General features: G+C 40.1%; 1 protein-coding gene across 2 annotated transcripts in view; it reads right to left on the bottom strand.

The window, feature by feature from the left end:
• LOC148017149 (uncharacterized) overlaps window positions 1–21,712 on the bottom strand; it is a 72,713-nt gene that overhangs the window by 13,789 nt on the left and 37,212 nt on the right. The gene's annotated exons all lie outside the window — the stretch shown is intronic.

The raw sequence follows: 21,712 nt of genomic DNA, 5'->3' as shown, positions 1-21,712 counted from the left end.
CTCTCTCTCCCCCTCTCCCTCTCTCTCTCTCTCTCTCTCTCTCTCTCTCTCTCTCACACACATTTAGATGCTTTTCGTGAAGCTTCCATCTCATTCAGCAAGTTTGTATTTTTGCTGCCTGAAGTCATCTCAGCCTGCTGCTACATATTGGGATCTGTCTTGAGTATAGCACACTCAGAGTTGTTCTTGGCATCCTCAACAACTCTCAGCTCCAAGGATGCAAATGTATGCTTGAGACTAGGATCAATAGCAAACTAGTTTAGTGTGTTCGCACTAACATGAAAGACCCTTTCTGAAGCACAAATGCAAATGTCAGAGTGTGAGAATGTGTAAAATGTAGGTGATCAAGCACTTACAAGCAGCAGTCCTTGACAAGTGCGACCAAAATGTCAATTATGTAGAATGTTGAGAGCTGTCACCACCCCTTGAGAAATGTTGCCTAGATGGAGAAGAGGCCGCCTATGGTGAGGGAAGGTGACATGCAGTGATTAGCAGCTTCAAATCAGGCAAAGGCAATCAATAACCACTCTAGAACAGGAAAGTGCAGCTGCTTATCACCTGCAGTCAGCCAAAACACAGACGACCAAAGCACCAAGATCTAGAGATCTAGATCTCTGATACCATGTGAGAGTGCACAAGAGAAGCAGAAGCAAAGAACATAGGCATGGAGCACAAACAAAACAAATACTGAACACGCATAAAATAGAACTCAGATAGAATCATGAACAAGCATACATGGAGGTGAAAGGTTACAAGAATAGATGAAGGGGATCACCAAGCAAGCACAACCAAGGTGGTGTAAATGATATCCATCCATGAAGCAAGCACCTCTCTGAGGATCACACCAACCAAAACCATGGAAGTAATTTGCACCCCACCTAGGAACACACACAGAGTTCCATCCACCATAGCTTGCGGATTACAATACTCAACAAGACACGTATGAAGGCACATGCAGCATGCATGGAAGTGATGGCATAAAATAACAACTTGCTCTTTGCCAAAGCCATATGAATTCTTTAAAATTGACGGTCTTTAGCTTAGACAGGAGGCCGTCAATTCTGGAGTGAGAATGGCGTGCCTCAAGCAAATGGTGATTCCAGATATAGTGGATGACATTAGCATACCACAAATGATCATTGGAGCCAACTTAAGAGCACCAAGTATGAAGCAAGCCACTAGCATAGTTCAAAGGAATTTCCCCACCTCACAGCATGTAAGGAGCAAACAGGGTGCTCTCACAAACTCCTCCAAATGTTTCACCCTCTTCTACGTTTACACTCTGTCCTTTGCTTGATCACCACAACCACCTAAATGTCAAGCCTCTCTCAATCATTGCCTACTAAGAGGAGGCATCCTATAGGTTTAATGAATCGAGATCTCTCTCACATAGAAAGAGCAAGAAGCAACAGCTAAGAAACTCGCCGTTCTAAAGTTCAATGGCAAGTGAGATGGCAAGCCTGTCAATACTTGGATCAAGGAAACAAATAGTACCCTTGCCTACATATGGCAAACAAAGGGCTTCAAGATTCTTCGTGTTCAAAAGAATCCGAATGGCAATGTGACTCTTTGATAGAGGTTACACTTCAAGAGCTATCCAATGTGCACTAGGGCCAAGAAGCACTCAGCTATTCTCCAACACTTTACTATCACAAACAACAAATTGCAGCAATGAAAGAAGTGAGGATCCTTTCAATAGAAGCAAGAGGAGGATATAGATACATACCTCATGTGCTTCACCAACTTCCTACTCATATATCCTTTCTCTATCTCTAACGATGAGGTTGTCTCTAAGATTGTGGACACCAAATAGCTTGCTATGCCTTGGGGGGGCAAAAAAATGTTTCAGCTGGCACAACACCACCATGATTTCTTTTTCCACAATTTACTTTTCCCTTGCCAACGGCTGCCATGCCATCACCATGGTACAGCAAGTCATCAAGTGCACTGTATTCTCCCCCATTGAAACTACCTGCGTCCTAAGCTGCAGTGTACCCATCCAAATCCACAAACATGCGACCAGCCTTCTTGTAGACTGCCACCACTCTCTAGCCCATGGAAAGTGGTGCCTAACTTTACATTGTTTCCTTCACTTTGAAAGATTCCTTGTCCTCAAGTACCTAACCACCATGACCAAATTGCCACCATGGTGCTCATTGTTTCCTTCACTTTGGAAGTGTCCTTGTTCTCAAGTATCTACTAATGCCACCATAAGTAACTACCAGCTATAGTGCCCAATCATTCCAAGTAAGCAACACCTGTCCTGGCACTAGTCCATGCAATTGTAAGACATGAGAGAAAAATCTTGTTTACTTGCAAAAGAGAAAAATCTCACATCTATGTCCGTGAAAACATCATAATTCCTATGTAAAAGAGTGGGGATAGACGGGTAGGACACAGGTTAGAACAAGAATACCTAGTTATACTGACGGGGTATTTAAGGTGTTGGGAGATCCAATTAGGGATCACTTATCACTAATCAAGTCTCTTTTACCCTTCCTTCCAACTTTCATGGCTTCCCTTCTCTTTCTCTCTCTTTTCCTATGTTTTTCTCTCTTCTCTCATCTTCTTCCTCTTTCTCTCTCCTCTCTGTAATCTCTCCTTCTCTCTCCTAGGTCTTCTTCATTATAGTTGGTATTGCAGCTTAGGTATTTGGTCCCTTCTTCTTTCTCTTTTCTCATATACAGTTATATTTTACAAAAAAAAAACTAGTCACACGCGTACAGCAAGGACAGGAGCTATAAGAAGCAATGATGGAGTACCACATGGTGCTGGCAACCTATCTTGGAGATCTCACAAAGCTATGGCCAAGTTGAAGGCACTCGAGTCAAATTTAGTAGCTCATCACAAATTTTGAGGTAAAAATTTAGGGATTCCTGGTGGAGTTAGAGTAAAACTACTGCTACTTTTCAAGAAATACCTTCTTTCTCTTCTTCCCTCAAGCTTGCTTCAAGCTGCCATGGTCTCTCTTTTGGTTATATCTCTCATTCCTTGCTCCAAACCATCAGAAACATCTTGAGGGAAAGCTCCCTTGTGCTTTGCTCTATCATTCAAGCACCCTCTTGAGGTGGATCAGTCTAACTATGTGAGAGACATCTTCAGGGAGATTCGAGCTAGCTCCAAGAACATATAATGGCTGTTGTGTGAGAGTCCTATGGTAAAAAAATAGGCAGGTTTGGCAAGGGTTTATTGTTTTCTATAGGTAGCCACTGGAGGCCATCCTACGACTCAGCTCTTCGAAGGAGGCACACATTTGCTTGTTGTTGTAGCTGCTAAGGGTCCTGTTGATCTAGTCTGTTGGTAGACCCTTGACAGGTCAATTATTGTGAGACCATGCCTATTGTGCCAGATAAATACTAAGCATTTTTTGGAAAAACTCAAGACTGTTTGAGCTATAGATCATGTTGTGCCCATCAATTGCAAAGGAAGAAGCAACAGGATTTGCTAGGCCTTTCCATACTTTACAATCAGATCTTCTAGCGGCCAATATCAAAACACTGACCTTCCCAAGATGTTTTTGACTAGCAATGCTCCCCAAATATAAAAGTCAATGTTATGATTGCGATTGTCCCCTAAAACCCAAACGCAACCTTTAGAGACACATGTTGGGGCTGCATATCATAAGTGATCAGTCTACCTCCGAAAGCTGAATTATCGAGTATGCTGGCCTAGATAAGCGACCTGTGGTATTCATGCAAGTACTTGAGAATATGGATATTGTCAAGCAAATCGAGTCACAGGAAACAAATCGCATGGACAGACACAAGAAAAAGTGATGATAGCTGATTCTGATGTCCTTCCATAAGGTGTTGGTATCTGTGGGTGACTTTGCCTCTTGCTTCCAAGGCCTTTTTGGGAAATTTTTGCAAACGTTTCTTCTTTGCCCAAAAGTGGAGTTGAGCGAAGCAAGGAGTATCCTCTCAACATAAAGCCCCTTATTGATTTTTGTTTGATAAATGCAGCATGGTTATTTTTGGGAAAAGTAGGCAAGTAGTATCAACCCAACTAAAGGGGGCGTGCTGCCGAAGTTTTGATGCTTGGGAAGGAAGTAGAAGGCTGCTCTAGGCCAGCGTACCATTGGCCAAGGATGTTGGGCTTCAGAGGAGTCCAAGTTGGAAGAAAGGAACCCAGCTGATGCTCAAGTAGGGCTTCGCTGTCGTGTTCTCCAGCTGCATACATTGCAGCACCAACGTCTGCATTGTTCACCATAGACCTGGCATTCAAAGTGTTGAGGGTCAAAGGTACTCCCAAGGTCGAAGGGATCAATGGCGAATGATGGATTGATAGGGTTGATGTATTCCATGAGACATGGAGAGTCAGAATGTTCATTATGTTAATGCCTCAAGTTACAAAAGGCATTATATCCTTGGAGTTCTTGTTTCACTACTCCTTGGGACAGCATGCGGATCAGTAGCAACAGTAGCAATCATACTTGTGCTATGATCATGCATTCGTGAGAGATGTGCTATGTCCACACATGATGATGATACTGTTTAATTCCTTTATGGCTATCAGGCGCTGAAGGACATCAGACCTTGAGGGAATCGTTGGGGAGCTCCATCACTATAATGTTGGGAGCTTGTAGACCTGATGCACCACAAATCCTGCAGGCCTGCTGCAATCTCTTCTTCATCTGCACCTGAATTATTCTCTTCTGTGCTCTAGTATCGCGTTCTTTAGCTTGTACTACACAAACATCGACTAGGGAATACTTGAGTGTCCTTTGAGCTGCCCCATGCTCATCTGTACTAGCCACAACATGAGTTATGATGGAACACCATGTTTTGGAAATTGAAGCACTAGTGAGTCTTGTAAAAACAGCAAGTTGCTTCTTTGTTTTAGAGTCCAAGGCTGATCCATCCAAACCACATTTAGATGCAAGATCAGATGGCCATTTTCAAGAAGGTTTTCTTCATCAACACTGCTGTATCCATGTGAATGCCATCTAGATGAGGAATTCACTAATAAGGCTCTGAATCGGCCACTGTTGGTGCAAATTTTGCCATCCAACAAAATTGGCAATTGGAATCTTGATGTCACAAATAGTCTTGAAGTTGGAAAGGGAAAGTTTGTGACAACAGCCACATGATGCAGAGAAGATTTCAGACACAGCTGCTTTTCTAACTGTCAGTTCTGAAAGTGCTTTCATTTCTTATGCCCTGTGGTGTGAGGATCGAGACAAGCAATGCTTTCTCACAGCAAAGAGAGACACAAAGAGAGAGAGAGAGAGTGCAAAGTAGAGAGGAGAGTGAGCACGACTTGTGGGTACAATGACGAGCATCCCTCTTTAGGTTTTTAGATAGATATATATATGAAAGTACAAATGTGCCAAGGGTGTGTTCACACCCGAGCATATATAAAAGGCACGATAGCCCTTCATTCCCAACAACCTCCCACCTAAAGGCAATGTGCCTTAAGGGGAGAAAAGAATCAGCTAAGTCTAGGTATGTACAAAGCTAAAATACATATATCTATCCACCTCCCATCATCTGTTGACAATGAGCAAACCGCTCTACTGGAAGACCCTTCGTGAGAATATCTGCAAGAATATCATCTGTATGCACTTTGACAAGCTCAATGCTCTTACTGTCAAGTACATCTCTAATGAAGTGATACTTCACCTGTATGTGCTTCATCTTTGCATGAAAGAAGGGATTCCATGCTAGCATGATAGCACTTTGACTATCACAATGGAGAACAGGTAACTCTATAATGCCAAGCTCACCCACCAGTCGTGGAAGCTATAAAGCCTCCTTGCATGCCTTAGTAGCACCCACATACTCTGCCTCTGTAGTAGACAATGCAACACACTTTTGTAGCCATGGATCCAAGAGACTGCTCCTTCTGTGAAGGTAAACACATACCCAGAAGTGGACTTTCTGAAGTCCGCATAACCAGCATAGTCTGCATCCGTAAAGCCAACAACAGATGCCTTCTACTTTCCAAAGCAGACGCACAAATCCTTTATGCCTTTGAGGTATCTCATAATACCTTTCACTGCTTCCCAATGCTTTTTACCAAGGTTTGCCATGTATTTGATAACCACTCCCACTACAAAGGCAATGTCAAGACGTGTAGCAACCATAGCATACATCAAACTGCCAACAGCTGAAGCATATGGTATCTTGGCCATTTCAACCTTCTCATCATCTAATGTAGGGCTGTCCTCTGTACTAAGTTTCACATATGGAGGCAATGGAACCCCAATTGTTTTCTCCCCCTCCATATTGAAACACTGCAAAACCTTGGAGATATACTCCTATTGAGATAGATAGAGTAATCCTTTTGACCTATCTCTGAGTATTCGCATGTCAAGGATGTGATTTACATCACCAAGGTCCTTCATGTCAAAGCTGCTATGAAGACTTTGCTTCAGTGAGTCCAAGGCATGAATATCCCTGCCAGCAATTAGAATGTCATCAACATACAGAACCAAGATAATCAGGCTACCATCTACGGTCTTCTTGGTGTACAAGCAGTGATCCACTTGACTTCTATGAAAACCTTGAGATTGCATAAATGTATCAAACTTATGATACCATTCTCTTGGTGCTTGTTTCAGCCCATACAAACTCCTTTTGAGTTTACATACCATCTTCTCTTTCCCTTTCACCACAAACCCTTCAGGCTGCTGCATATATATGTCTTCATGCAGATCACCATGTAAGAATACAGTCTTTACATCCATCTGTATGAGCTCCATATCTTCAGCTGCAATCAAGCCCAAAACGGTTCTCAATGTAGTCATCTTGACTACAGGATAGAAGATCTCATCAAAGTCAACTCCATGTTCCTACTTGTACCCCTTCAAAACCAATCTTGCTTTGTACTTTGGTGAGGAACCAGAAGTGACCTTCATCTTGTAAACCCATTTGCATGGAAGGGTTTTCTGCCCTTTAGGCAATTGCACCAAGTCCCAAGTGTCAATTTTCTTAAGAGATTCCATCTTCGACAACATGGCTTTATACCATTTCTTGTTGTCCTATCTGTCCATTGCTTTTTGAAAGCAAGACGGTTCACCACAGTCTGTCAACATGAACATAATTAGCCACATTGTTTGCACCATGAACAAATCTATCAGGTTGTCTAGTAGCCCTAGACGATCTCCTATCCCAATGATCATTGTTTGCTGGCTGTTCCTACAAATTTTCATTTTCAGCTTGTTGTCCTGGCATTTTAGCTTGCAAATCAGTATTAACAGCTTGATGTCCTAGCTGTTCCTGCACTCCAGTGACTCGTTACTATGGGCAATAGCTAGTCGATCATTTCCAGTATTATTTTTTGTATTTGCATATTCATTTACAACAAATATTTGCTGTTGTACAACGGGCACATTTTGCTATCCAAAAGGTATTTCTTCCCGGAATACAACCCTACGGACCTCCTCAGTCTTTTCAGGTTGTTTATACATGCTATCTTCCTGGAAGATAGCATCATTGCTGCGTACTACTTTCCTTTTCTCGAGATCCCATAATCTATACCCCATTTGACCTTCATCACCATATCCTAGGAAAATACATTTATAGGACTTTGGCTCAAGTTTACTATGTTTTTCCTTGCGTGTGTGCACAAATGCTTCGCAGCCAAACACTTTCAAGTGTGCATACGAAAGTGGCTTGCCTGACCACACTTCTTGGGAAACTACCCCCCCCCAAAAGATCTTTTTGGTGACCGATTAATCAAGTGTACGGCTGTCATAACAGCCTCTACCCAAAAACCATGAGGTAAAGCAACATGAGACAACATCGTAAGGACCTTATCCTGTATGGTCTGATTCATACACTCTGCAACTCCATTTTAGGATGGATTATGAGGGACAGTGAGCTCCCTCTTTATCCCTTTGCTGTCACAAAATGCCTGAAAGGCCTTGGACACATATTCCCCGCCATTGTCAAAGTGAAGACACTTAAGTGTCTTATCGGTCTAATTTTCAACCAATGCCAAGAATTTTTTAAACTTATCAAGCACTTCGTCCTTGCTACGAATAGGGTAAACCCATGCCTTTCGTATAGTATCATTGACAAAGGTGACAAAATATTTCTTCCCCCCTAAAGATAACCCTAGCATTTGACATACATTGGAATGTACTAACTCTAGAGGAAAAGATTTCAGCGAAGAGACTTCTTATGAGACATCTATGCATGTTTACCATAAACACAATGATCACAATGCTCAAAATCAGCATAACAAAGACAAGGCAAGTAACCCAAACGAGAAAGCACTTTCATTCCAGTTTGAATCATGTGTCCCAACCAACCATGCCACAAAGAAACACTTGGCTGCTCGATCATGGCAACAACATGGTCACGCACACTAGATACATGGAGAGGATACAAGGTATCACTTTTACCACCTCTGGCAATCACTCTAGATCCCTTATAAATCTTCCATTTCCACCAAATGAGAAAGCACTTTCATTCTAGTTTGACTCATCTGTCCCAACCGGCCATGCCACAACGAAACACTTGGTTGCTCGTCATGGCAACAACATGGTCACACACACGATACATGGAGAGAATACATGGAGAGAATACAAGGTATCACTTTTACAACCTCTAGCAATCACTCTAGGTCCCTTACAAATCTTCCATTTCCCATCACCAAATGTGGTATGAAATCCATCATCATCTACCTGCCCTGTGCTAATCGAGCTCTTCTTGAGCTGAGGTACATGCCGAAGTGTGAAGACAGATTCATGCTTAAACTGCAATTGCACACTGCTAACACCTGCAATGTCACATACATCGTTATCCCCAAGATGGACAACCCCATGTCAACCCCCTATGTAGTCAAAAAACCACTCACAATGAGGGGTGACATGAAAGGAAGCACCTGAATCTAGAATCCAAGTATGCATGTCATCATCTGTATCTACAAATAAAGCATATGTACTAAAGTGTAAAGAGACCAAGAGTACATCATTCCCACTATCACTGTCACGACTAACTACATTCACCTCTTCAATTTTGACACTACCCATCTTAGGCTGACTCTCTGCCTTCTCTTCCTTACTATCATCTATCTTCTTGCCCTTTCCTTTCTCTTTTTTCCATTTGTAGCAATCACGTTTAATGTGAACCTTATTGCCACAATGATAGTATTCAACATTCCTGCCATGTGATTTACTGCGTCCCTTGCTATCACATTTGTCTTTCTGTTGTGATCTGCCCCTAGTATGCAAAGCACTACAAGACTTACTGGATGCATTGTTCTGCCGATTCATTTCTTCCATGAGTAGAGCACTCTCTACATCAGCATACAAAAGAATCACATTAGAATTGCTCATAACAGTCATGAATGTATCCCAACTCTCTGGCAAAGTGTAAAGCAAGAACGTAGCCTTAAATTCTTCATCAATCAAAAACTTCAAGGCAACCAGCTGGCTGAAAATAGAGTTAAACTCACTCAAGTGAGTAGACATTGTTGTACCCTCTTCATATGCAAATCCATAAGCTTTTTCAGCCAATAAACTTTGCTTGTGGCACTCTTCTGTGCATACAGTTCTTCCAATCGAGTCCAGATAGCATAGGCAGAATCCAAACCTTTAATGTTAAATAGCAAGGCATCAAAAATCGATAGCTCGATGGTTGAGCATGCAAGCTCATTTAACTCATCTCAATCTTCCTGTTCCATATTTGCGGCCTTTTCCCCTTTAGTCTTAATCGGCTTTGCTTGCTTCTTTTGCAACAGGATATTGTAGCACTGTTTTCGCCAGACTGCAAAGTTATGTGATCCTTCAAGCTTCTTACTGTGCATGAGATGACTACTACTAGAGGAGCAAAAGGAGAGATCATATTGACCAACTCACAGAAATAGTGAGCTTGGCAAAAGTCCAACTTGAAGAGTAGATGTGTAAAGAGCATTTGCATCAACAGTAACATATTGTATCCATTGATTGCTAAAGCGAATGCTACCTATACACCAACCAGTGTATCAGTACCCTTTTGAGTATCAACATCCCTTCACACACCTCTTAGCAGACCAGGAACTTATCGAACTTTCGATTAGGCAACTATATGACCTGGGGTTGCTATTTATCACATTGAATGAGAAGGGCTGATTTTCACACAAGTACAATAGGCTGACTTGCAAGCAAGGCTGATTTGTCTTTTGGCACTGTTTGACCATATAACAATACTTTTGAGGTTGATCTTTAACTATTAGAGTTTGAACTCCATCACACCAACAAAGAGGCAATAGTATCTGCAAAAACAAATCAATCATGGCTCCTAGTTCCGGTTCCTTTTCTCACACTTGGCATCCCCGAATGAATGCATTGGTTGCTACTCTATGGCGACAAGGTCTCCGAGCTGCAAGCCACAATCAACTAATTGAGCAACACAGTCAATTCATGTCTAAGATGGACTGAGTGGTCTCAACCCTCTCAGTCACCAACATGCAAATCAAGGTAATCAATGACAAACTTATAGCCCTTACGACTCAAGTCGCTCAAATGGCTACAATTAAAAGGACGGATGAACGTGATTATGAGCAACAGCATGGGCATTCTCATGAAAATTATGAGTACCATGAACAATTCTACACTTCTCGAATGGCTTTAGGGGAAGAATGGCTTGCAAGGGCATGGCACTAGATTTGGTCGGCTTTCCCATTCGCTAACAAGCATCACACCGTTTGCAGTAATCATAGGCATTCTAATGAAAGATCGGCCACCAATATCTGGCAAGTAAGGCCTTTCGGGCTATTGCCTCTCCTACGAAGTGTCCATCACAAGGCTCGTCATGGCATGCTTTCAATACGATGTTAATCTCTTCTCCTACCACACCCTGATTCCAACAGAAGCTTCTTCTTCTCATGGCTCGAAATACCCGGGGGGTACTATTGGATTGCCAAGAGATTGGCTATGTCGGCATACCATGGGGTAACTATTTCGACTAGAAACAAGGAAACATCAGGAAGATCTAGATCATCTTACTCCTCTTCTTCATCGCTTTGAGGGATTCGTGACAGATGATCAACCAGGACATGAGAATGACCAAATTTGGTAACTACTTCAAAGTCGAACTTTTAAAACAATAGGAGCCATCTCATCATTCTTTCCTTCACATCGGCCTTATTCATCAGAAATGACAGGGCTTCATGATCCACGTAGAATTTGAAATGCGCCAACAATAGATAGTGTCGAAATTTCTCCAAGGAAAATACCATTGCTAGACACTCAAGCTCCATCACTGTGTACTTTTGCTCTCTGTCGGTTACTTTCTGACTTGCATAATAGATAGGTTGATCTAGCTTAGAAGAGCCGTTTTAACATAGGATTGCCCCTAGGCTTTCAACTGATGCATCAATATGCACATCGAACTCCTTCGTCCAATCAGAAGGCTGCAAGATGGGTGTTTCAATCAAACACTCTTTGGTGTTGAACGCCGCATCACAATCATTGGTTCATGTAAACTCGGCATCTTTTCTGAGGAGTTTATGCAAAGGGACTGCCTTAGTCGCAAAGTGCACAATGAATCTTCTATAATAGCCCACATGGCCAAGAAATCCCCTTAATTGATTTAGGTTGGTTGGGGCTGTTAAGACAATAATCTTCTCAATCTTAACAAGATCTGTTGTTATCCCTTGTGCAGAGACAATGTGGCCTAAAATAACTCCTGATGATATGCCAAAGACGCATTTCTCAAGATTGAGAGAGATCCCACACTCTCGACATCTATCAAAACACTACTCTTAAGTATCCTCAATGCTCACGGATTAGGCTATAGACACAAAAGTCATCGAGGTACACCTCAATGAAATCATGCAGATGGTTTTGGAAGACAACCATCATCACTCGTTGGAAAGTAGTAGGAGCATTGCAAAGCCCGAACAACATCACTCTGTAAGCATACGTTCCCCATTCTGTTGTGAAGGTTGTTTTGGATTGGTCCTCTTCTGCGATTTAGACTTGGTTGTATCCGTTGAATCCATCCAAGAGGAGATAGAGCTTATGGCATGCCACTATGTCCAACGGTTGGTCTCTGAAAGGGATAGAAAAATTATCCTTCTTCGTCTTGGAATTCAAATTTTGGAAGTCAACGCATATTCGCAGTTTCCCGTCCTTCTTGGATACTACCACAATGAACGAAACCCATTCGCTGTTAGCCACTAGATAAATGAACTCAGCTTCAAGGAGCTTCAATAATTCAGTCTTCACTAGGGCAAAATAATTTAGATTCATGCGCCTATGTCTTTGCCTCACAAGCTTGGCATCACGCTCTAGGTTAATGTGGTGTTGGCATACTATGGGATCAATCCCCTTTAGATCTTTCTACGACCATACAAGCCCGTCTAAGTTCTTCTTTAGTAGGTCTCGCAAGACCAGTAGTTCATCTTTTGGAAGATTTAGACCCACCTTTAGGTGGCATTCAGTACCATCAGCATTTACGAACATCAATTGCTTTTCACCTTTCAGTTCGTGGATAAATGTCCCATAGACTGCTTCTGGGTAGAGATCCGACTCCTTCAAGGAAGTAATCTCCTCTTCTAATGATACACTGGAACTAGTGTCCTCTTTTCATGAAGGCTTAGCTCGCTCTTTGAAAGGCTAAAAGGGTGTCATTGAGGTTTCGGGTTTAGGTTGGGGATGAACTACTTCTTGGCTCAAGGATTTGTCTTCTAAGGATGCATCTAAGAATATCACATAACAAGACCTTCTACGTTCCATTTAGACTGTCAAACTGGGGGTTGTTGGCAATGTGTATCGTCATCATCTTCTTTGAGGAAGGGTAACTTTGGGCGACAAGAGCCACTGCTGAAGGAAGGCCTATTCTTTTTAATCCATTTCTTTTAGAGACTTTGCTGATGACGTGACTCATTATTCAGTCCAAAGGGTACCATAATCATTCTGTCAAACAAAAAGGGATCTTCTATCTCTGAGGCTTTAGAAATTTCAAAAACTTATTGCTTATCTCTGTCTTCTACAAGTAGGATAGACTCTTCTAGCTCACCTACATAGTCTTATTCTCCATTATCACCTTCGTCCTCTTCAGATTCCGTTTCTATCTCTGTGGGGACTCAATAAGAGAAGAACAGGCTCTCTTATGTCCTCTGCATCTGTCTCTGTGTCCGTCTCTGTCTCTGCTCCGGTCTCTGTCTCTAGTTTTATCTCGACAACTACCATATAACAGGGAGAACAATACATCCATGCTTCTATTTCACTGTCAGAGGTGATTTCAAAAGTCAATTCGAGTTCATGCACGAGGTATTCTCCCATGGACAAAGACTTTGCTTCCTTCGGTAGTTGGTTTACAATGCCCACTATTAGTGACTGTGCCTCTGTTTTCTTGGGAAAGATCTGTTTGGCGGTCTTCTCATCTCCTGCTGTACCATCTATTACTTCATTGGAAGAGTCTGTTACAACTTCGATGGACATGGATCCATTGTCTTTTTGCGATCCATATAACTTCAACACCAATTTATTGGGTGCTCTGCCTAGGGTTAGGGTTTCTTTGAACTAGTCCATCCTTGCTCTTGCTTCAAAAAGCCAAGGTCCTCCCAATAACGGAGGATATGAGGTCCTGTAGGAATTTGATTTAACCACCAGATATGTCAATCAATAATCTCTTCCTGCGAGGATTGTCTTTGCGTACAAGAGAATACCCAACGGTTTGATTCTGCTTTGATTTGTCAATCTGATAAGCCACTATGTAGGTTGCATTCCTTGCAAGCCTAGATCCTTCATTATCACATCCATCATTATGTTTACTGATGAGCCTCCATCAATCAATGTGTCTGCTATAAAGCATCATTTAATCCATACGCCAATCTCTGGGATTTCAGGATTCACGAAAGCGCTAGCCACATCTACTTTCTTCACGGGTTCTGAGGATCTGTTGGACTTGGTCACCACGAAGGGAACAATTCTTAGACCTCTTCTTCTTGTCAGTATGCTTTTGAATTTCTTTCGACAGCTAGGAGACAACAATAGCAACTGGCAAAATGTTAAGTTTGGTTTGAAAGTGTGCAAGTCTTTGACCAAATCGTATTCGTTGATAGGATTCAAAGGCTTTTCAAATCAACTGGGAAATGGAGCCACATCCACTTTTATCTTCCCTTTTTCTTTTATGTTAAGTACATCCTCAGGGAGAAGAAGCACAAGGCAACATTTGTGCTTCTTCTCCCTGAGGATGTACTTCAACATCCTCTATCTCCTAGACTCTGGTCCTTCCCCTACAACTGTCTCTGTAGCTCTCTGTGACTCTATAGTGCTCTTTACTACATCGTTTTGTACTGCACTATTTTGTTTCTCCCCAAGAAGGTTAAACTTCACAGTCTTGGCAAAGAGAACGTTCTCTTTTGGAACTATGGATTCTCCTATCTTTGCATGTGTTATTGCAGCAACTTTCAATTCCATCAAATTGAAAGTAGATTCTTGGATCTTCTATTGGATATCAAAAGTTGCTTTCATAGGAGCTGAACTTGGATAGTCTTTTGCAGTGTGGCCTTCTCCTTTGCATCAACTGCATAAGGGCTTGTAGTCCACAGACCTTCTAGGGTTTGGATAATTCAGTGAGATATGACCCTAACGTCCATATCTGTAACACTCCACCTCTGATCTCTGGCCACCACTAGACTATCATTCTCTGTAACTCTGAGAGAAAAATCTCCTTGGACCGAAATTAAAACCAAACTCCCTAAAGCTTTGGTCTAATGTCCTAAATTGTCATTTTGGATTCTAACAAGTTAAATCTTGTGTCTTCATCTTTCTTTCTTCGTTCATGCACCTCTTTCAGAGAGCAGATATCCTCCATATGATTCTTTCTCAAATAGTATGAGCAGAAGGCTCCAAGAATGGTTGGTTTTCGAGTATATTCAGTGGCTAAATGTATTGCTGACGGCACTTTCCGCACCATGTATTAGAACGCATCACATCTTTCCCACCTCCCACTATAGTGGATATATTGGTGGTATTCACCTTCAGTATCTGTAATTGTTCTGTAATCACATCCATAAGCTCTTTCTTGATACTTGCGACTCAATTGGATAGATAGTCCTTCAAATCTTCATCTCCTTGAGTACATGTAATAGGGTTTTGGGAAGCTTCTGTTATTACTATATATACTGGTTGGGTTGATCCAGAGGGTCCTCTGTTTTGGTTTTGATTCAAAGCTCATGTTAAGACTTGGGGTTGTTGATTCCAATGGGTAGGATTTCACTATTGTTAAGTTGCCATTGCAAGAACTATTTGAGGTTACTGTTGTTGTGGTTAAACCATCATTTAAGGCACTGTCGTCTATGGCCACTATGGATTAGATGCACTATACTGCAGCATTGCTTGCATATAGGGGTAGGGGTAGAGAACTGTCCCTGGGACTACATTTGGTGGATAAACCATTCCTGGAATGGGAGGAGGTAAGTCTCCTCTTCTTGAGGTCATTGACAACCTTGCTTCAACTTCGTCATAGAGTCTTGTATCTTCCACTACAGCTTGTAGATTAACTGATCATCTCAATTCAACGAACTTGCGAACTTCTGGTTGTAGGTCTCTAAGAAAAAATCCCTTCTGGATGCCTTCATCCAAATGATGGTTGGTCCATCTCTTTAGTATGGATTCCATTCATGAGACATAAGCTTCTACTCTTTCTCCAAAGGACTAACTTAGATTCATGAAACTCCTCTTGCATCCGTTCTCCAAAATCTTCACGCTTGAATTTAGTGAGGAATGCCAACTTCAGCTCGTCCCATGTGCCAAAAGTTCCTACTACTTATCTCTCATACCACTGAAACGCCGCGCCTTTGAAAGTGGCGGAGAATATTACTAACTAATGCTCAAGGATTCTAGCATTGTTAGTCAAGCATGCTATCATAAACACTGCTACATGAAGATCAAGATCTTCATTAATCTCTCCCTTAAAAATGAACAATGGGACTACATTTGCTGGTCTGTCATTAATATTTCCACGATGGATTTGACTAGGAAGGGGACCTTGAGTCGCCATGGGGACTTTTGTAAAGAGTACTTTTAAGGCTTCTGCTGCAAGCTCGTTCTCAGCCTTGATTTTTGCATTCTCTTTTCTCACATACCTCTAGACTCGTTCTAGTGCTTGCCTCTTGATTTCGTCATTCATCAGGGCGTTGGCTCCAACCAGTTGGTCTGTACTCAACAAAACATAATCAGAGGCAGCTTTAGTCTCTATGGGATTCTCTAGCCAACATTTCTTCTACTTTTTTCTTTTCCACGTCTCTAAATTCAGCTTTCAGACCACTACAGAGAGAAAGGTATTCCATTCTGAAGGTATCAAAACTCATTCTTCTGAAGATCGTTGTTGTGCCATCATCATAATAATGCCAGCTTCTAATGGTTTCAATAGTGTATGTTGTGAAAAATACTCTATCCACCAACTTCCAATGGATTGCTAATTGGACAAACAGGAGATTGTTAGTACACCATATGTCCCATGTATCCTATTGTTGAGCATCCACGAACAAATGCCAACTCTTTTCTTTTTTGTTTTTGTAAATCTCCATTAACCACGACTCCTAAAGCTTCTTCACAATCTCCCACTTGATGTCTAGAAACTTCTCAATGAATGCTAAATTTTCCATAGATGGTCATTCTCTCTCTTTCTGCACTTCAGTTTGTTCCAAACAATTTGCCACCAAGATACACGTCTCTATTGCTTCAACTGAAAGAGGAAATAATCCACCACATAGAGTCTACATCATGATACTAATATGTCTTCGCCATTCTGAGATGAACTTCTTGTGAAAAGTGGCTTTAGCAATAAGAATCTCCAATTCCTTAGTGGAAGAAGGAACTTTGCAGACATGCATTGAATTCTTTTTTTCTTGGCAATATTATTTCTTTCATTTTCAACCTCTTTTAATGCTTGTTGATGGCAGTTTTCCCCAGCTACACACCAAAAACATGGAGCCAAAAAAAAAACACCAAGGAAATAGGGTTTCTAGTACAATAAAATCTATCTTGTAACATCAACAATCATCTTTTTTATCTTTTATATAATCACAACAAAGAAAACAACACCATGAACAAGAAATCTTCATGTAGCTTCATCGAAACAATTCTCCCACCGCTTTATCTTTAACAAAATCCATCATTCTCTTCATATTCTTCATAGAATTCATTAACCAACAAAGAGAACACAAAAGAAACACCACTTTGAATGAAAATAAATCAGATAGTATTCATCTTCATTGTCTTCATAGTCTTCTCTTAGAATCTCTCATATGTAGATACATTGTTTTGCATAGAATTGGCTATCTACGACTCTCTCTCTCTCTCTCTCTCTCTCTCTCTCTCTCAATCAATCAATAGTATATCATCTTCCCTCTACAATAATCAATAATCACTCATAATAATCCTTCTTTGGTCATGGATATCTCTTCCAAGAGATGTGTTTAATATGAAAGGTCACCAAAGCTATTACAATGACTCTTCATAGCTCATCAATGTCACTTCACTCAAGTCTTCTCTTGAGTCTTCAACAGCTGCTTCTTTGACTTCCTTGAGATCTTTTGAACTTACATTCACCTCCTTCCAAGGCTAGAAAACTTTCCCAAAGTCACATATACATTCCACAGAACACTTACAAAAGCATAAAGAACAAAATAGAAACAAAAATAGAGGCTCTACAGAAGCTCAACAGAGGGTTACAGAAGGTCAATAGAAGACATCAGAACCACATAACTCATACTAAAACCATTCCAAACTATCAAAAACCATTCAATGAGATTTCAAACATTCTCAACTTCCATCAATCATTACAGGCTTTATACAAAAGAAAATCAAAACAAAACAAAAGCTAAACAAAAGCTATCAGAACCTCAACAGAATCCATCAGAATATCACAAAGCCTCATATCTCTACTGTAAATCATCGTGAGTTTCCAAAACATAATCAACCTCATCCAAAATATTATCAAACCACTTCCAAAACAATCAATCATCATATAAAATCAATCATTCAACCCACAAAAACAATAAAAATCAACCAAAAAATCAAGTCACTTTAGCACTCAACAATGTCCAGCTAAAGGCGAAGAGAATGTAACTCCTTCATAAATTATGTGAGTATTTCTCCATTGAACCTTGCTATAATTTGTGAAAAACATAGTTGAGCTCATCATCCAAACATAGACTTCTTGTAATTCTTCAATTCAGTCACTATATAGCTCAATCATAGCTAAAACTTTATATACCCACATGTGAGAAAGAGAATTAGCTATTACATTGTCTTTACCCCTCGTATGAGTGATATTAAAATCATAATTTTACAAAGTAGCTATTCACATGGGCTACTTAGAAGTGAGATTGGACTAAGTGAAAAAATAGTTTAGGACCCTGTGATCACTTTGAACTCAAAACCAGCTATTATACAAATAATGGTATCACTTCCTTATTGCATGTAAGATAGCCAACATCTCTTGGTCATAGACATTCATAGCCATTTTCTTATGTGTAAGCTTGCGACTTTCAAGGGCAATAACTCCATGCTCCTGTAACAAAATTGTCCCTATGCCATGGCCACTAGCATTACACTATATGGTAAACTCTTTAGAAAAATCCAAGCTTACTAGAATAGAAGCAGAACTAAGAAGTTGCTTTAACTCATTGAAACTACTATTTGCAAGTGCATCTTTAAAAAAACATTCCTTTTCAACATGACAATCAAAGGAGCTGCAATAGTCACATAATGCTTAATGAGTTGGCGATAAAATGACGATAGACCAAAAAACCCTATGTGCAAAGTAGTGATAATAGGTGTTAGTCAATCTTCAATACACTATACCTTAGGGTTAGCATATATACATTTTCATTGATAATATGGTCCAAGAACTGCATCTCAATCTACATGATAGAGTACTTCTCCTTAGCAAAGAGTCTATGATACCTCAATAAATCAAAAACCTTCATCACATGTGATAAATAGTCCTAGAGAGTCTTGTTGTAAATCAATATATCATCAAAGAATACTAGGACAAACTGGAAGATAAAAAGCTGTAAAATCTTGTTCATCAAACTAAACAAGGTAGCTAAAGCATTAGTAAGCCCAAATGGCATCACAAGAAAATGATATATCTCATAATAAGTCCAAAAGGCAATCTTAACTATATCACCTCTTGCATATGGAACTAATGATATCCTTATCTCAAATCAATCTTACTAAAGAATCTAGCCCCCTTGAGCTCATGAAGTAAATCAACTCTAGATATTGGATACATGTTCTTTATTGTGACCTTGTTTGGATCCATGTAGTCAATATACATCCTGAAGGATCCATCTTTCTTTTTCACTAACAAGATTAAAGATGCGTAATGTGAAGAATCTCTCGGTGATTCGAAGCCAGTATAATCAGCTTGTCCGAAAGTGGAGAACTAAAGATTGAAGCACTCTCAAAGACTCAAGTACATTGAAGATCAAAACAGAGTAAAACAGGATTTTTACAAGATAATGCAGAGTATATACATATCACTACATGTACGTATTGAAGAAGAAATATAAATCCTTCAAGACACGTATTGACTACATGGATCTAAACAAGGTCACGGTGAAAAACATGTATCTAATACCTAGAGTTGATGATTTGCTTCATGAGCTCGAGGGAGCTAGATTCTTTAGCAAGATTGATTTCAAGTCAATGTATCATTAGATCCATATGCGAGAGGGTGATATAGTTAAGACTTCCTTTAGGATTGATCATGAACTATACCATTTCTAGTAATACCATTTGGGCTTACTAATGCTCCAACTACCTTCTAGAGACTAATAAACAAGTTTTTGTGACCTTTTGTCTTACATTTTGTCCTACTCTTCTTTGATGATACATTGATTTACATTAAGACTCTCTAGGACTATTTATCACATGTGAGGAAGATTTTTGATGTACTGAGTCATCACAGACTCTTTGCTAAGGAGATGAAGTATTTTGTCATGTAGATTGAGGTGGAGTACTTGGACCATATTATCAATGAAAAAGGGATAGAGATTGACCCTAAGAAGATGCACTGTATTGAAGATTGACCAACACCTACTATCACTACTTTACATAGAGGGTTTTTTGGTCTATTGTCATTTTATCGCCAACTCATTAAGCATTATGCGACTATTACAGCTCCTTTGACTGTCATGTTAAAACAGAAGGTTTTTTTAAAGATGCACTTGTAGATAGTAGCTTCAATGAGTTAAAGAAACTTCTTAGTTCTAGTCCTATTCTAGTAAACTTGGATTTTTCTAAAGAGTTTACCATATAGTGTGATGCTAGTGGCCATGGCATAGGGACAATTTTGTTACAGGAGCATGGAGTTATTGCCCTTACGAGTCACAAGCTTACAGATAAACAAATGGCTATGAATGTCTATGACCAAGAGATGTTGGCTATCTTACATGTGATAAAGAAGTGGTATCATTATTTGTATGGCACTTAATTTAGAGTTCAAAGTAATCACAGGATCCTAAAGTATTTTCTCACTCAATCCTATCTCACTCCTAAGCAACGTACGTAGCTACTCTGTAAAAATTATGATTTTATATCACTCATACGAGGGGCACAGACAATGTAGTAGTTGATTCTCTTTCCCGCATGTGGGCATGTAAAGTTTCAGCTATGATTGAGCTACATAGTGGATGGATTAAAGAATTACAAGAAGCCTATCTTTTGGATGATGAGCTCAACCATATTTTTTAGAAATCACAACAAGATTTAATGGAGGAAAACTCACGTTATCAGCTTAAAAATAGTCTAATCTTGAAGACCACATCACGGCTTGCTATGATCTTCTTTGTTTCTTGGTCATACAATTTGTAAGCCTTTTGATCATCACTGTAACCCAAGAATATACATTTTGTGCTTTTTAGATTTAACTTGTTTATCTTATCCTTTGGAATATGTGTATAACATTCACATCCAAAAGTTTTAAAATATGAGACAGATGGTTTCTTACTAGAATAGGCCTAATGAGGAGTTTTGTCCTTAAGAGCCTTTGTATAACTCTGATGGACATGTAGACTACAGTATTAACAGCTTCTACCTTAAACTAGATAGGCAATCCCTTGCCCTTGAGTATGCACCTTGCCACTTCCACAATGATGTGATTTTAGCATTCAACAATGCCATTCTACTGACGTATATGAGGCATCATCAACGCTTAATCCCTTTGCCCTTACAAAAGTCTTCAAACTCCTTTGAGTTGAACTCACCAACACCATTTGTTCTAAACTTCTTCACACTTTGCCTTGCTTCATTCTCAATAAGTTTTAGTCATTCTTTAAACTTACCAAAAGCTTCAACATTATCACAAAGGAAATACACCTACATCTTCCTAGTGTAGTCAACAATCAACATAAAATAAAAAGATCCTCCTAAGGCTTTTGTAGGCATTTTATTGCACAAGTCAACATGCACTAACTCTAGAGGAGCCTCACTCTATTCTTGCTTTCTTGTGGAAATGTCTTTCTCTATTCTTTGCCCATCATACAAGCTTCACATGGTTTCTTCATTTCAATTACTGTATGTAGGTGAGCAACCATATATTTCTTATGCATCTCCTTTAACACTACAAAACCAATGTGACCAAATCTTTCATGCCAAAGTTTACTTGTGCCCACACGAGCGGTGGTTGTAAGAGCAATTAGCTCATACAAGTTGTTCCTTCTTTCTCCTTTGCCGACAACTTTGCTAACACTGTCAATAATTTTTGCACTTGTCTTAGTGAACCTCACCTCATGGCCAAGATCAATTATAGAAGCA

This window comes from Lygodium microphyllum, chromosome 22, assembly GCF_053477565.2.
Source record: "Lygodium microphyllum isolate KBCC chromosome 22, Lygodium_microphyllum_v1.1.10, whole genome shotgun sequence".
NCBI lineage: Eukaryota > Viridiplantae > Streptophyta > Polypodiopsida > Schizaeales > Lygodiaceae > Lygodium > Lygodium microphyllum.
Note: the sequence above shows the minus strand (reverse complement) of the source record. Positions and strands in the feature narration are given on the sequence as shown.